General features: G+C 45.0%; 1 long non-coding RNA gene across 1 annotated transcript; it reads left to right on the plus strand.

The window, feature by feature from the left end:
- The first annotated feature begins 7,962 nt into the window (after window positions 1-7,962).
- Window positions 7,963-14,075, plus strand: LOC133259577 (uncharacterized). The gene is made up of 2 exons (XR_009740452.1): window positions 7,963-12,967; window positions 13,657-14,075. It is a non-coding gene; the product is annotated as an uncharacterized LOC133259577 (long non-coding RNA).
- The last annotated feature ends 716 nt before the right edge of the window (window positions 14,076-14,791 follow it).

Here is a 14,791-nt window from a genome sequence, read left to right on the forward strand (position 1 = left end):
CCTTAGTGGGGTTAACAGGAAAAAACCTGAAGGCAAGTCTTGCTCTCTGGATTATGTTGTCAGAATTAATTCAGATTCTTACTTGAAACCCTATTTATTTCAAGGTTGGGACCTTTGCCTTGAAATAACATTATTTAAGGACAAGCAGGTTTGTTTTGTTTTTACAGCTAATCCTTTATGGATCATCAGCCCAGAATGCCAGGCCCAACCAGGTAAAGAGCAGGAAGGGAAGGAACAAAAGGCATTTCCTATAAACTCTCTCCTTCCCGATGACTCAGCCCACCCCAGTGAGAAGAGGGAAGCCTAGGAGGACACCCATCCCTCTTTGAAGATCCACCTCTAAAAAAAACTGGTGAACATTCATTCTCTGCAGAGTGGGACTATTTCCCCTCTGTTAACAGAATATAAGATCGTTTAGGAGGTCCAGGGCACTAGCAGGAGGAGAGGATTCTTTTCAGCAATTCCTCAGTCCTGTTAACAATGTCAAAGAGAAAGTCTCAGTTTAGTGCCAGCCGTTAACTACTCTACCACCTGCTAATCCATCCTGCTAACAGGGCAGACTGGGAGTCAGCATTAGCTAGCCAGAATTTAGTAACCCTGTTTTGCTTTGAGTATATTTATTTTGGGGATACTTTGCATTTGTATGTTTTAAATTACAGATGTGATTAAAAATATTAAGTAAATGATGTGTTGTGAATTATGAAGATCAAAGTTAGGAAACCCTCACTCAGCTTTACCTTAAAAAAAAAAAAAATAAATCTAATAATAGCACCATTGTAGCAAATGGTACGTGAACAGCCAGCTTTATTTAAAAAAAAAAAAAATCTTTCTTTCTTTACTTATTTGGCTGTGTCGGGTCTTAGCTGAGGCATTCAGGATCTTTAGCTGTGACATGTGGACTCTTGGTTGCAGCGTGTGGAATCTAGTTGCCTGACCTGGGATTGAACCCAGGCCCCCTGCGCTGGGAGCAAGGAGTCTTAGCCACTGGACCACCTGGGATGTTCCTCAGCCTTATCTTTATACAAGCCCTGAAGCCCCTCAGCATAGGACCAATGGGGCTCTCAGGGGAAGAGGCATTTAACCTTTTAGAGGCATCACAAAGGAGCCCGCAATGAAAAACACGGAACAGGTGCCATTTCCCACATGTGTTTCTAGCAGTGGCATTGGTGGGTCAAAAGAGAGTGCACATTTGTCATTTTAATTGGCATGACCACATTGCCCTCCAAAGAGCTTGTGCCAATTCATCCTCCCTGGCATGTGCCTGTTCCCTACACTGTCTGGCTTCATTGGTTTTTGATGTGGCTTAGGGAGAAGCCACTTATCTTGGGTCCAGACACTTTGATTTCTGTTCTGGTGGTATATTTCGATGGCTCTACACAGTCCAGGAGATTTGGGTTTGAACCCCAACTCAGCCACTAACTGCTGTGTGACTCATGCCAGTTCTTGGCCTATCTGAGACTCAGTGTTTGCATCTGTCAAGTGGAAATAATGTCTTCAGTTGAGTCTCAGCTTCCTTTACAGTCAAGTCCCAAAGTATAAAGGCAAAATTTATTCTTTCTGCCCTAATTTGTTGAGCCCATATATGATATAATTTCATCCTACTTTATAGGATCATTGTGAGAATTTAAAGAACTGCTATTACCAGAGTACCTGGCACATCATCGATGCTTCATGATAATAGTATTATTTCACAAATTGCAAAACCATCTTTTGAAGGCTCGGTTTCTGAGCCAGCAGCTGACATGGGCCTGCCAGAGAGATGCTAAAGGGCATGAATATGTTTTGGAACTATTGCAAGGGCTCCAGATATGGGGGTTAAACTTTACTGGGGCTCCAGAAGCCTCACCAGGCACCGCCTGCTGGAAACTTTCTGGACTTCTGTCCTTTGTGTTTCAGTGCTGTGTTAGCTCACTGGGAGACCATCTTCTCCCAACCATTGCTGGTGAACGAACAGGAGCTGAGCTCTCAGCCAATGGGGGACACCCCACTCCTGCCCATATTGGTCAGTGGTATACAAGTGAACTGTCTCTTTGTGACAGGAAAATTCCTGGCCCTCTCTCTTTAAAAAAAAAAAACAAACATATATATATATATATATATATTTGGCCATGCCGGGTCTTACTTGAGACACATGGAATCTTGAGATGCAGCATGTAAACTCTTAGTTACAGCATGTGGGATTTAGTTCCCTGCATTAGGAACTCAGGCCCCCTGCATTGGAAGCATGGAATCTTAGCCACTGGACTACCAGGGAAGTCCTCCCAGCCCTCTCTGAACTCTTGTCTCCTCTTGAACTAGAAAATGAGGACTTTGGATTGGTTGATTCTTTAGAAAAGGCATTAGGTTTGGTGTCCCAAGGCTTGGGTGCCTGGACTATCTTTAATATTAATCTAGTGTGTAATCACTGGGACTCAGTGTTCTCATCTGTAAAATGGGAATACAAATTGAGCCATTGAACCATTATACATTGAGTCCTTCCTCTCATGGAACTTGCTTTGTAATGGGGGAGAAACAGATAATAAAAAAAATGTGTATATAAAGTATGAGGTCATGAAAACCATGAAGGAGAACGAACTAGGGTAGAGGGAAGGAGAGTGGCTGGGGTGGTCAGAGAAGACCTTTGTGTCCACGTGGCATTTGAGTGAGACCTGCAGGGGGTGAGTGAGTGTATGCATACTTGGGAAGAGCATTCCGGGTAAAGAATAGCAAGTACTGGAGTGGAAGCTAGCCCGGCATGTTTGAGGGACAGGAAGGAGGAGAAGTGGGTGAGGTATGAGGAGGGCACGGGCCAGATCTGAGTGGGCCTCATCTCTGGCTTTTATGTCAGTAATGTGAGAAGCCACTGGGAGGTCCTGAGCAGGGGAGAGACATGATCTGACCTATATCTCAGGACTGTCATTACCTGTTGTGGATGGTGACTGCAGCCATGAAATTAAAAGACGCATGCTCCGTGGAAGAAAAACTATGACAAACCTCGACAGCATATTAAAAAGCAGAGACATTACTTTGCCAGCAAAAGTCTGTCTCGTCAAAGCTGTGGTTTTTCCAGGAGTCATGTACGAATGTGAGAGTTGGATCATAAAGAAGGCTGAGAGCATCAAAGAATTGCTGCATTTGAACTGTGGTGTTAGAGAAGACTCTTGAGAGTCCCTTGGACTACAAGGAGATCAAACCAGTCAGTCCTACAAAATCAATCCTGAATATTCATTGGAAGGACTGATGCTGAAGCTGAAGCTCTAATTGTTTGGCCACCTGATGTGAAGAGCTGACTCATTGGAAAAGACCCTCATGCTAGGAAAGACTGAGGGCAGGAGGAGAAGGAGATGACAGAGGATGAGATGGTTGGATGGCATCACCAATTCAATGGTTATGAGTTTAAGCAAGCTCCAGGAGGTGGTGAAGGACAGGGAAGCCTGGCGTGCTACAGTCCATGGGATTGCAAAGAGTCAGACACAACTGAGCTACTGAACAACAACATAACAAGTCACCCAAAATATAGTCTTTTCAAGCATCAATAATCATATATTCTCTCTCAGTTTCTTTGTGGGCCAACAATTTTGGAGCAACTTGGCTGAGCAGTTCAGTTCTGATCTCTTGTAAGGTTGCAAGGAGATACTGGTCAGGGCTGCATTCACCTGAAGGCTTGACTGTGGTTGGAGGGTCCATCTCCAATATGACCCACTCCCGTGACTGGCAAGTTGGGGTTGGCTGTGGGTGGCCCAGCTCCTCTCCACAGGCTTGCTTGGCTATCTTCACAGCGCTGTGGCTTGCTTTCCTCAGAGAGAATGATTCAGGTGACATAGACAGAAGCTGCAGTGTCTTTTATGACTTAGCTTCAGAAGCCATTCACTGTTGCCTCTACCATTTTTATTGATCCCATGGGCCAACCCTCTTCCATGGGACTGCGCAGCCCATAAATACAAGGAGGTGAGGATCTCCGTAGGCCACCTTGAGACTGACTATCACAAGGTTTTTGTTTTGTTTTAATTAACATGTGGTAAAAAATTTTTTTTTTTTTGGTGTATAGTTCTATGAATTTTAACACGTGCACATTTGCGTAACCACCACCACAAACAGGATACAGAACAGTTCCGTCATCTTTCAAAAAGCCCTCCAGTTTCCCTTTGTAGTGAGATACTCTCCCCACGCTTAACCTGCGGTAACCACTGATCTATCACCATTGTTTGCCTTTGAGAATGTCATAAATGGCATCATGTAGTAGTACGCCAACCTCTGAAACTGGCTTCTTTCGCCACAGTAATGTCCCTGAGAGTCATCTAGGATTACAGGCTGTTGTTTAGTTGATAAGCCATGTCCAACTCTCTTGCAACCCTGTAGACCATAGTCAGCTGGGTTCCTCTGTCCGTGGAATTTCCCAGGCAAAAATATTGGAGTGGGTTGCCATTTCCTTTTCCTGGGGGTCTTCCCAGCCCAAGGACTGAACCTGTGTCTCCTGCATTAGCAGCCAGATTCTTTATCACTGAACCCCCTGGGAAGCCCATTTACAGGTATCACATAACTCGTTGCTTTGCATTGCTGAGCTTTGTGAAGATATATCACGGTTTCTTTACTGATTTATCCACGGAAGGGTTATTTCCAGTTGGGGAGTGGATTGTGAATGAAGTGCTGTAAACACTCATGCACTGTACTCCTTCTCCCATCCTTCCATTATGCTAACCTTTTGATACTGTACCATAGGTCTCATGGACCATGTTTATTTTTTTCTGGTGTTCAGATTGGGTAATTTCTATTGATCTGTCCTCAAGTTCACAGATTGTGCTATCTCCATTCTACTGTTTAGCCTATCCACTGAGCTTTTTTTTTTAAAAAAAGATTTATTTATTTTAATTAACTAATTTTATTTTCGGCTGTGGTTGGTCTTTATTTCTGCATGTGGGCTTTCTCTAGTTGCATAGAGTGTTGGCTACTCTGACTTCTCTTGCTGTGGAGCTCAGGCTCTAGGCCAGCAGGCCTCGGTAGTTGCAGCTCCCTAGCTTTAGAGCACAGGCTCAATAGTTGTGGCTCACGAGCTTAGTTGCTCCTCAGCGTGTGGGATCCTCCCAGATGAGGGATCAAACCCATGTTCCCTGCATTGGCAGGTGGATTCTTAACCACTGGACCACCAGGGAAGCCCTCCATTGAGTTTTTAATATCAGTTATTGTATGTTCCACTTCTAAATTTTCCATTTGAGATATTCTATTATGAAAAGTTAAAGAAAGCTAAAATCTTTATCCTTACTCCATGGAGTATTTTTTAAAATCATGGTAAAGCATACATAAGATTTACCACTTTAACCAAGTTTAAGTATACAGTTCAGGGCATTATGTATACTCACACTGTTGTATAATTGTCACCACTCACCTATCACCAGAACTTTTTCTTCTTTCCGAATTAAAACTCCATACCCATTAAACATTAACTCCCCATTTTCTCCTTGGGGTATTTTTGTAACAGCTGCTTAAAGGTCTTTAGATCATTCCAGCGTCTTGCTGTTGACATCTTTTCATCGACTTTCCCATGCTAGTAGAAATTTGCTACTTCTTTGTATTGCGGGTAGTTTGTCCTGGGCGTTTTGATTATTATGTTCAGTTCAGTTCAGTCACTCAGTCATGTCTGACTCTTTGAGACCCCATGAATCGCAGCACGCCAGGCCTTCCTGTCCTACGTTAATAGCCTTTAATCTCACTTAAATCGCACGGAGAATATCGATCGTTATGTCTTAGCAGGCAACTGGCAAAGTGGGTTCAACTCCTGCCTTCTGTGGATTTTGGTTCCGATGTCAGTCCTGTTTTCAAACTCTCTTTGGTGCCATGCGCATCCACTCTGTGGACCACTTATGGGCTTTCGGAACTTGGGTCTCAAGCGGACTCACTTGTGATTCAGTTCTCAAAGTCTGTGCAGAGCTGTTTAAGTGAGATCCACTCATATGCAGCTAGTGGGTGAGACCAGAAGTTCACAGATAACTTTATGGGGTCACTATTCCAAACTCCTGCCTCCCTGCTCTACCCCTGGGACTTTCTGGCTCCCTGGGGCTTTGTTTACCCGACTCTGACACGCATTTCCCTCGACTGCGCTCAAGTAGGGGACAAATCAGTAGTGGTTCACCCCACTCTGGACCACAGCGCCTCCAGTTAGAGAGGAACGTTTCCTTCCTCATCCTTTGAGGCTCCCAGAGGCACCTGCCACCACCTGTGCCACCACGGATGGCCTGGGGGGGAGGACACGCGAGAAAGGAGGAAAGGACGAAAAGAAGGATCTCCCTGTGCCCCCGTCCTGGTCCTTTTGAGTGCATTGAGACAGCCCAAGGAATACCAGAGGGAAAAAACAAAACACATGGGGACTTCCCTGGTGGTCCAGTTGCTAACGCTTGGAGCTCCCAATGCAGGGGACCCGGGTTCGAACCCTGGTCAGGGAACTAGATCCTACATGCCATAACTAAGACCTGGCACAGCCAAATAAATCAAAATAAAATAAATAAAATACATACACTTAAGTTGAAAAAAAACACGTAAACTCACTGCCGGACTGATGATCCTTGAATTGCTCTCTTCCCTGATCTGCCTTCTACTGCTGACTTCTCTGAACTCTCAAGAGCTGCTTGTTGCCCCTGTCCAATGTGTGGAACTGCATTCAGCAGCAGAGGCAGGGTGGAGACTGTTTCTCCATCTTGCCAGAAGTGGAAGCACCACCTCAGGTCTTACGTCAGTCTCCTGGCTGTCAAGTGGACAACGGATGGATGGGGGCCAGATTGGAAGCAAGGAGGCATTTGAGGATATCTGGGGAAGCTTTTACACAGAGAGAGAAGTGGCTGTTTTCAAAAGGGTAGGTTGGGAGCAGAGCATTCGGGGAAGAAGGATTGGCATGAGCAGTGTCTTGGGAGGTCAGAAGAGCAGACTGGGAAGTCTGGGGTGAGGATATAAGGCTGGGGCAGGATAAAGACTGGACACCTTGGAAAGAAGGCTGGGGACCAGGCTGGGACTGTGTTGGGAGGTGTGTGGTTTGATTTCTGATTTCTGTGGGTCAAAGAAAAAGACGTATGTCTTTCACACCAATGTTTTCCACTGGTGTGCAAGGAGGGGAATCCCCCACCCTCACACTTGAGACAGGAAGTGGGGATGCTCGTGGGAGATCGAGGCTATGGCAGGGAAAGGTGGCATCAGGGCTGAAAAGGCCCAGTTCCTGTGCAGAAAGAAGGGCATGGCTTTGTAGCTTGGAAGGGGAATGCCATATTGCTGCAGCCTATCTTCAGTCAGATAATCTATAAGAGGAGCCAAGGGTATCGGCTTCTGTATTCCAGATAATAAACCTAACATTTCCCAAGGGCTTTCTGTAAATTAGCTGGGGGAGGTGGGAGAAGATGGGGGACCAGGTGTTTAGAGGTAGGAGTGACAAAGAGCTTTTGCTATATCTTCTTTCGTATGTTTAAAAATTTTGAACCTTGGGTACTACTAGTTATCTGTTGATGTGAATGAATGAACCCTGAAACTCAGCAGGTGAAAACAATAAGCATTTATCGCCTCTCCCAATTTCTGAGAGACAGGAATCTGGCATCAGCTTAGCTGAGTGGTTCTGGCTCGTCAAGTTATAGTCAAGAAGTCATCCTTGGCTGTAATTGTCTGAAGGCCTGATCAAGGCTGGAGAGTCTCCTTCCGAGATGGGCATTCACGTGGCTGCAGAAAGGAGGCCTCAGTTCCTCACTGATGGTGGCAGGAGGCTTTAGTTATTCCCCATGTAGGTATTTCCATGAGGCTACTTTTCTTTTTAATTAATTTCTATTGGAGTATAGTTGCTTTACAATGTTGCGTTAGTTTCTACTGTATAGCAAAGTGAATCAGCCATCCGTACACGTATATCTCCTCTTTTTCAGATTCCCTTCCCATATAGTCACTACAGAGTGCTGAGTAGAGTTCCCTGATCTATACAGTAGGCTCTCGTTAGTTACCATTTTATACATAGAAGGCAATGGCACCCCACTCCAGTACTCTTGCCTGGAAAATCCCATGGACGGAGAAGCCTGGTGGGCTGCAGTCCATGGGGTCGCTAAGAGTCGGACACAACTGAAGCGACTTAGCAGTAGCAGCAGAACATATGTCAGTCCCGATTTCCCAATCCATCCCTCCTCCCTTTCCCCTCTTGATGTCCATACTGTTGTTCTCTGTGTCTGTGTCTCTATTTCTGCTTTTCACATAAGATCATCTGTACCATCTTTCTTCCCTGGTAGCTCAGATGGTAAAGAATCTGCCTGCAACATGGGAAACCTGGGTTCGATCTCTGGGTGGGGAAGATCCCTGGAGAAGGGAGTGGCAACCCACTCCAGTATTCTTTCCTGGATAATCCCATGGACAGAGGGGCCTGGTGGGCTGCAGTCCATGGGATTGCAAAGAGTCGGACATGACTGAGCAACTAAGCATAGCATATTGGTTAAATCAGCCACGAGCCCACTCAGATTCAAGGAAAGAAAACATAGATACTCCCTCTCCATGGGAGAAATGTTAAGGAATCTGAAGCAATTTTTTAAAAAACTGCCATAATTAGTTTTGTAATTTTAAAATCTATTTTAAATAAATAATGGGTGATAAAGCATTGAGGCTTCATTTCCTGAGACATTAGGTTGAGACCACCTTGCCTCATGCTGATTCAGCTGCTACACCCCAGACTCCTAGGTCCTTTATCATTTTGAGCCCAAGCATCTCAGGGAAACTAAGATACCTTGGCTGTTACAACTTATAGTTCTCTTTTTTCTTTTCAGTATCTGGAACCAAGCCCTTTATGTAAATATTTATGTCAGGATTTATTTGTTCCCCATGCCTTGTTCCAAAAAGGATTTGAGGAAGCTTACCAGAATTCATACAGCATAATCATATGATTAAAATATATAAATAGATCAAGAAACCAAGGTAAAGGGAAGGAAAGGTTGAAACAGTAAGTTGAGATCAGAGGGGAAGTTAGTGCTTGACTATACATGCTGTAGCCTTAAGTAAATATTTGGCATTGCAGGGCTGGAAAGGATTATATATGCTATCTGACCCATTTAGCTCTTGCAATCTCTTTCCAGCACCTGCACTAAACGTCAGTATGTACATCTCCAGTGATGGGGAACTCATCACATTGCAAGGAAACTACAGCTATCAGAAATTGTAGACCCAGGAGTCACAAACTCACATGCTTCCAAAGGCCATGAAGTCAAAGAAAATAAATGGAATTTCCCTGGCAATACAGTGGTTAAGACTCTGTGCTTCCAGTGCAGAGGGTACAGGTTCGATCCCTGGTCAGGGAATTAAGATCCCACATGTCATGCGGCACAGCCAAAGAAACTTTTTTAAAAATGAGGTAGGTCTGCAAGGGATCAGGGAGCCAATGGCAAAGTGGAATGCACACATTCTGTTTAACAGGGGCTGTTGCTACTTCCCCCAGCCAATTATTGCCATGTGGGAACCCAGACAGTGTGGCTGAGTCTTAGGAATTTTTTTTTTTTTTTTTGCCACAAGCCTCATGACTTGTGGGATTTTAGTTCCCAGACCAGGGATGGAACCCAGGGCTTTGTCAGTGAGAGAGAGTCCTAACCACTGGACCACCAGGGAATTCCTTGGATATTTCAAGAGAAGTTGAAAATTCCAATTGATAGGAGAAATCTGCTAGTTTTTAAATGTTGGCAATTGATTCTCTAGTTTTTAAAATTTCTATTTGTATTTATTTATTTATTTTTGGTTGTGCTGAGTCTTCATTGCTGTGAAGACTTTGTAGTTGGGGAAAGCAGGGCCACTCCCTAGATGTGGTGTGCGGGCTTCTCATTGCAGTGGCCTCCCTTATTGCAGAGCATGGACTCTGCATGTGGGCAGAGGGCGTGTGGGCTTCAGTAGCTGCAGCACATGGGCTCAGCCGTTGTGGCTTCATGGCTCTAGAGCACAGGTTCAATAACTGAGGCGTATGACCTTAGTTGCTCCACAGCATGTGGGATCTTCCCGGATCAAGGATCCAATCCATGTCTCCTGCACTGGCAGGCGGATTCTTTACCACTGAGCCACCAGGAAAGCCCTCTCTGTTTTTAAAATATATAGCAGACCAGGTAAAATATGACTGTAGTCAGATGCTCCCCCAGTCCACCCGTTTGTGGGCCCAGAGACACCAAAGTCATGGGCTTTGAAACTGGATTAGAACAGACTGACTCTGGCTCTGCCTCTTACTGGGTAATGATTTGAAATCTCAGTTCTCATCTGTGAATGGAGATCGTAATAGTTTCCACCTCTTAAAGATGTAGATATGGGAAAAGATAGGCTGTAAAATATTCACAACAGTGCCTGGCATAAGGAAACACTAAATCAATAAATAAATAATTTATAGTAAGTAAGTGAAAGTCACTCAGTGGTGCCTGACTCTTTGCAACCCCATGGACTATACAGTCCATGGAATTCTCCAGGCCAGAACACTGGAGTGGGTAGCCTTTCCCTTCTCCAGGGGGTCTTCCCAACCTAGGGATAAACAATAAATAGAAACAAATATTTTAAAATGAATATGCTGAGCTAAATAAATGTAATAAATAAATAAATTGTTATGAAAGCCTCTCTTGGGCTTCTATAAACTGTTTCTAGCTCTCCCTGTAAAGGTAATTTTTGATAAGGATGGTTAAGGTAAGTTCCAAGGTTTTAAAGGAGGTGTGTGTGCTTGCTAAATCACTTCAGTTGTGTCTGACTCTTTGCTACACTATGGACTGTAGCCCACCAGTTTCCTCTTTCATGGGATCCTCCAGGCAGGAATATTGGAGTCGGCTGCCATTCCCTCCTCCAGAGGATCTTCCTCACCCAGGAATCAAACCTGCTATCTCTTATGCCTCCTGCATTGGTAGGCGGTTCTTTACCACTAACGCCACCTAGGAGGCCCTTTAAAGGGGGACTTTGGTTTTAATTGTTAGAAGTGCAGTTCACATTTCCCTCTTAGATGTCAGCACATATGGTAAAGAATCTGCCTGCAATACAGGAGACCCAGGTTCAATTCCTGGATTGGGAAGATCCCTTGCAGAAGACAGTGGCTACCCACTCCAGTATTCTTGCCTGGAGAGGTCAATGGACAGAGGAGCCTCGTGGCCTACAGTCCATGGGTCTCAAAGAATTCAACATGACTGAGTGACTAGCACTTACTTACTTGGTTTTAATTGTTAGAAATACAGTTCACATTCTCCTCTTAGGTGCCAGCACATATAACATTTCCCTTTGTGCAAGACTGAGACAAAACTGAGCTGAAAGAGGAAGCTTGCAGGATCCTATTTTGGAGTGGAATGGGGGTGGGTGAGGGGTGATGAACAGAGATCTGTCATGTATGAGAAGAAAGAGGGGTCCAGGGGAGAGGGAATTTGAGGGGGGAAGGACCTCTGGAAAAAAGGCACAAAGAGGGCTGTGGGCTCATGGGGACAGGCCAGAGAAACGTGGGAAATATGGCCAACAGTGAGGTTGTTGGGGCCCCCAAGCTCTGTCCCTGAGAGAAGGGGAGCCTCCGGAGAGTCAGAGACAGGCCAGGCAGATCTGCAGGGGTAGGGACTGAGTAACCGAAACTCATCACTTTGCAGGCAGTAATGGGCTGAACGGGCCTCCCCAGGCTTCATCTCAAATCACTATGAGTTTGTGTCTGCTCTCCACAAGTCTGGAAGCCTCAGGGGAGGAGGAAAATAGGCTATTTTTTAGTCTGGAGACACATCCAGTATTTGCAGAAAACTTGAGGGAAGTACAGGGATGATGAGCTGGGGCCACCTGACTGTAGGCAGAGGAGAGAGTGTGGGCTCTGGGTTCATGGGACAAAAATGTAACCTTGGCCAGTTTTCCCACCTGTAAGGTGAGGATGATAAAAGTGCCTTCAGAATAGGTGATTGTAAGGATTGAAATACTTGACTTACTGTAAATGCTCCTTAAATATCCTTTCAGCTCTCCCCTGGGCTTCCCCTTGGTCTTCTTACCCTCAGCTACCACCTTGTACCTGTGGATTATCTGTCTCCGTTCTTAACCCAAGTGCTTCCTTTCTTTTCACCCCCTGATCTCACTTTCCTACTGGTCAGGAATGTGCCTTTGAATTTCTTTACTTCTGATTCTCCTTGGAAATAGCCAGAAGATCACATGTAGCTGATAAATGGCAGAGTTGGGTCTTGCATCCGGGTCTGAATTCTCAGTTCATGGGCTTTGATATCACACCATGCTCCTTGGGCCTGTGTTCCTCACAGTTCCTCACTCAGTGGCTGTGAGCAATCAAGTGTCTTGTCCAAGGCCTCACAGCCGTCAGTGGCAGGGCTGAGATCCAAACCCAGATCTGCCTGCCTCCAAACCTGGAGATTCCCCCTTACCTGCATCTCCCGTAAGCCATTAAGTAATGGAGCATCTCACTTCAGTGTTTCTGTTTTAAAATAAAAATAATTAATTTATTTGGCTGCACCGGGTCCTAGCTGCAGCATGCAGCGTCTGTGATCTTTGTTGTGGCATGCAGGATCTTCAGCAGTGGCATGTAGGATCTACTTCCCTGACCAGGGATTGAACCCAGGCCCTTGCATTGGGAGTCAGAGTCTTAGCCACTGGACCACAAGGAAAGTCCCATACTTTAGCATTTCATTAGCAACTCTCCCATAGGAATTCTGCGAGGTCATCCAGCAGGAGTCACACCCAGGTTGTAGGTGAAGAAACTGAAGCTCAGAGAAGGAAAGCAACTTATTCAAGGTCACACAGAATTGGTAGAGCCAAGATTCCCCATGCTTCTGGAGTCCCAGCTTAGTGCAAACGCTGTGTCTTAGTCATCCTTAGGTGTCCTGTTGTTCCTAAAGTGATGCCCTGCCCACAGTCGCTTCAGTAAATGTTTTCTGATGGGTTGGCCATTGCTATGTTGGATGCTATCTTTGTGCAGAGCCTGAGTTTTGCTGTTCCGAAGGCATCAGAGATGTCCTTGCTGCTCGGGGACAGGAAAGGGAAGTGATGGACCTTCATCACACTACAGGTAATGGTCACCCCAGGAATTGTAATCACCAGGATCAGAATGGTGGTTTCCAATGATATCCTTCATCAAAACCGCAACCGATACTTAGTTCGTTTATTTTTTAAGAGAGTTTTTTAAAAGCCAGATTCTAGGTTCACAACAAAGTTGACTCCTGTCCCCCACATGCATAACTGCCCCCATTATCAGCATCCTTCACCAGAGTGGTACATTTGTTACAACTGATGAACCTACTTTGACCCATCATTATCACAGAAAGCCCATAGTTTACAGTAGTATTTGCTTTTGTACATTCTATGGTTTTGAACAATATATAATGACATATGTGTGCTTGCATGCTAAGTCACTTCAGTTGTGTCCAACTCTTTGCGATCCTATGGATGGTAGCCAGCCAGGCTCCTCTATCCTTGGGTTTCCTTTCTCCAGGGGATCCTCCTGACCCAGGGATCGGACCCCCGTCTCTTATGTCTCCTGCATTGGCAAGTGGGTTCTTTACCAGTAGTGCCACCTGGCAAGTCCATAATGACATATATCCAGCAGTATAGTATCATGTAGAGTTATTTTCTCTGCTTTTAAAATACTCAGTGCTCTACATTTTCATCCCTCACCGCTAACCCCTGGCAGCCATTGATCTTTTAACTGTCTCCACACTTTTTCAGAATGTCACATAGTTGCGATCATACATTGTGTAGCCTTTTCAGATTGACTTCTTTACCCTGCTGCTGCTGCTGCTGTCGCTTCAGTTGTGTCTGACTCTGTGCGACCCCAGAGACGACAGACCACCAGGCTTCCCCGTCCCTGGGATTCTCCAGGCAAGAACACTGGAGCGGGTTGCCATTTCCTTCTCCAGTGCATGAAAGTGAAAAGTGAAAGTGAAGTCGCTCAGTCGTGTCCAACTCTTCGAGACCCCATGGACTGCAGCCTACCCTAGTAGTACACATTTAAGTCTTCTCGTGGCTTTTCATGGGTTGATAGCTCATTTCTTTTTAGCAATGAATAATAATATTCCATTATCTGGATATTCCAGTTTATTTATCCATTCACCTACTGAATGACATCTTCAGTGTGGCTTCCGAGTTTGGTAATTATTAATAAAGCTACTATAAATATCTGTATGCGGGTTTTTGTGTGGACAGTTTTTTTGCCTCCTTTGGATAAATACCAAGGAGCATACTTGCTGGATTGTATGTTAAATGTATGTTTAGTTTCGTAAAAAAAAAAAAAAACACCAAAACTGCCAAACTGCCTTCCAAAGTGGCTGTACCATTCATTTTGCATTCCTGTAAACGTAAGCGTGCATGCTCAGTTATGTCAGACTCTTTGCGACCCTAGGGACTCTTGCCCGCTAGTCTCCTCTGTCCGCGGGATTTTCCAGGCAAGAATCCTGGAGTGAGTTGCCAATTCCTCCTCCAGGTGACCTTCCTGATCCAGGGATTGAACCTGCATCTCCTGCACTGGGAGGCAAATGCTTTACCGTTGGCCACCTAGGAAGCCCCATTCTGCTTTCCCACCAGCAGTGAATGAGAGCTCCCACTGCTTCATGTCTTCACCCACATTTGGTGTTGTCGCTCTTCTGGATGCTGGCCATTCTAATAAGTGTGTAATGGTAGCTACTTATTATTCACAATAAATATAGTTCTGCTTACTACATAAAATTTAGAAAATACAAAAAGTGTTAAGAAGAAAGTAAGAATAAACTATAATGCCAATACCAAAAGGTAATGACCATTGTAAATATTTGATGGGTATACCTCCAGTTTTTTCTGCACGCATGCGCGCATGCACACACACACCCAGAGACACATGCACATCTTTCTTTTTAAACCA

This window comes from Bos javanicus, chromosome 13, assembly GCF_032452875.1.
Source record: "Bos javanicus breed banteng chromosome 13, ARS-OSU_banteng_1.0, whole genome shotgun sequence".
Lineage (NCBI taxonomy): Eukaryota > Metazoa > Chordata > Mammalia > Artiodactyla > Bovidae > Bos > Bos javanicus.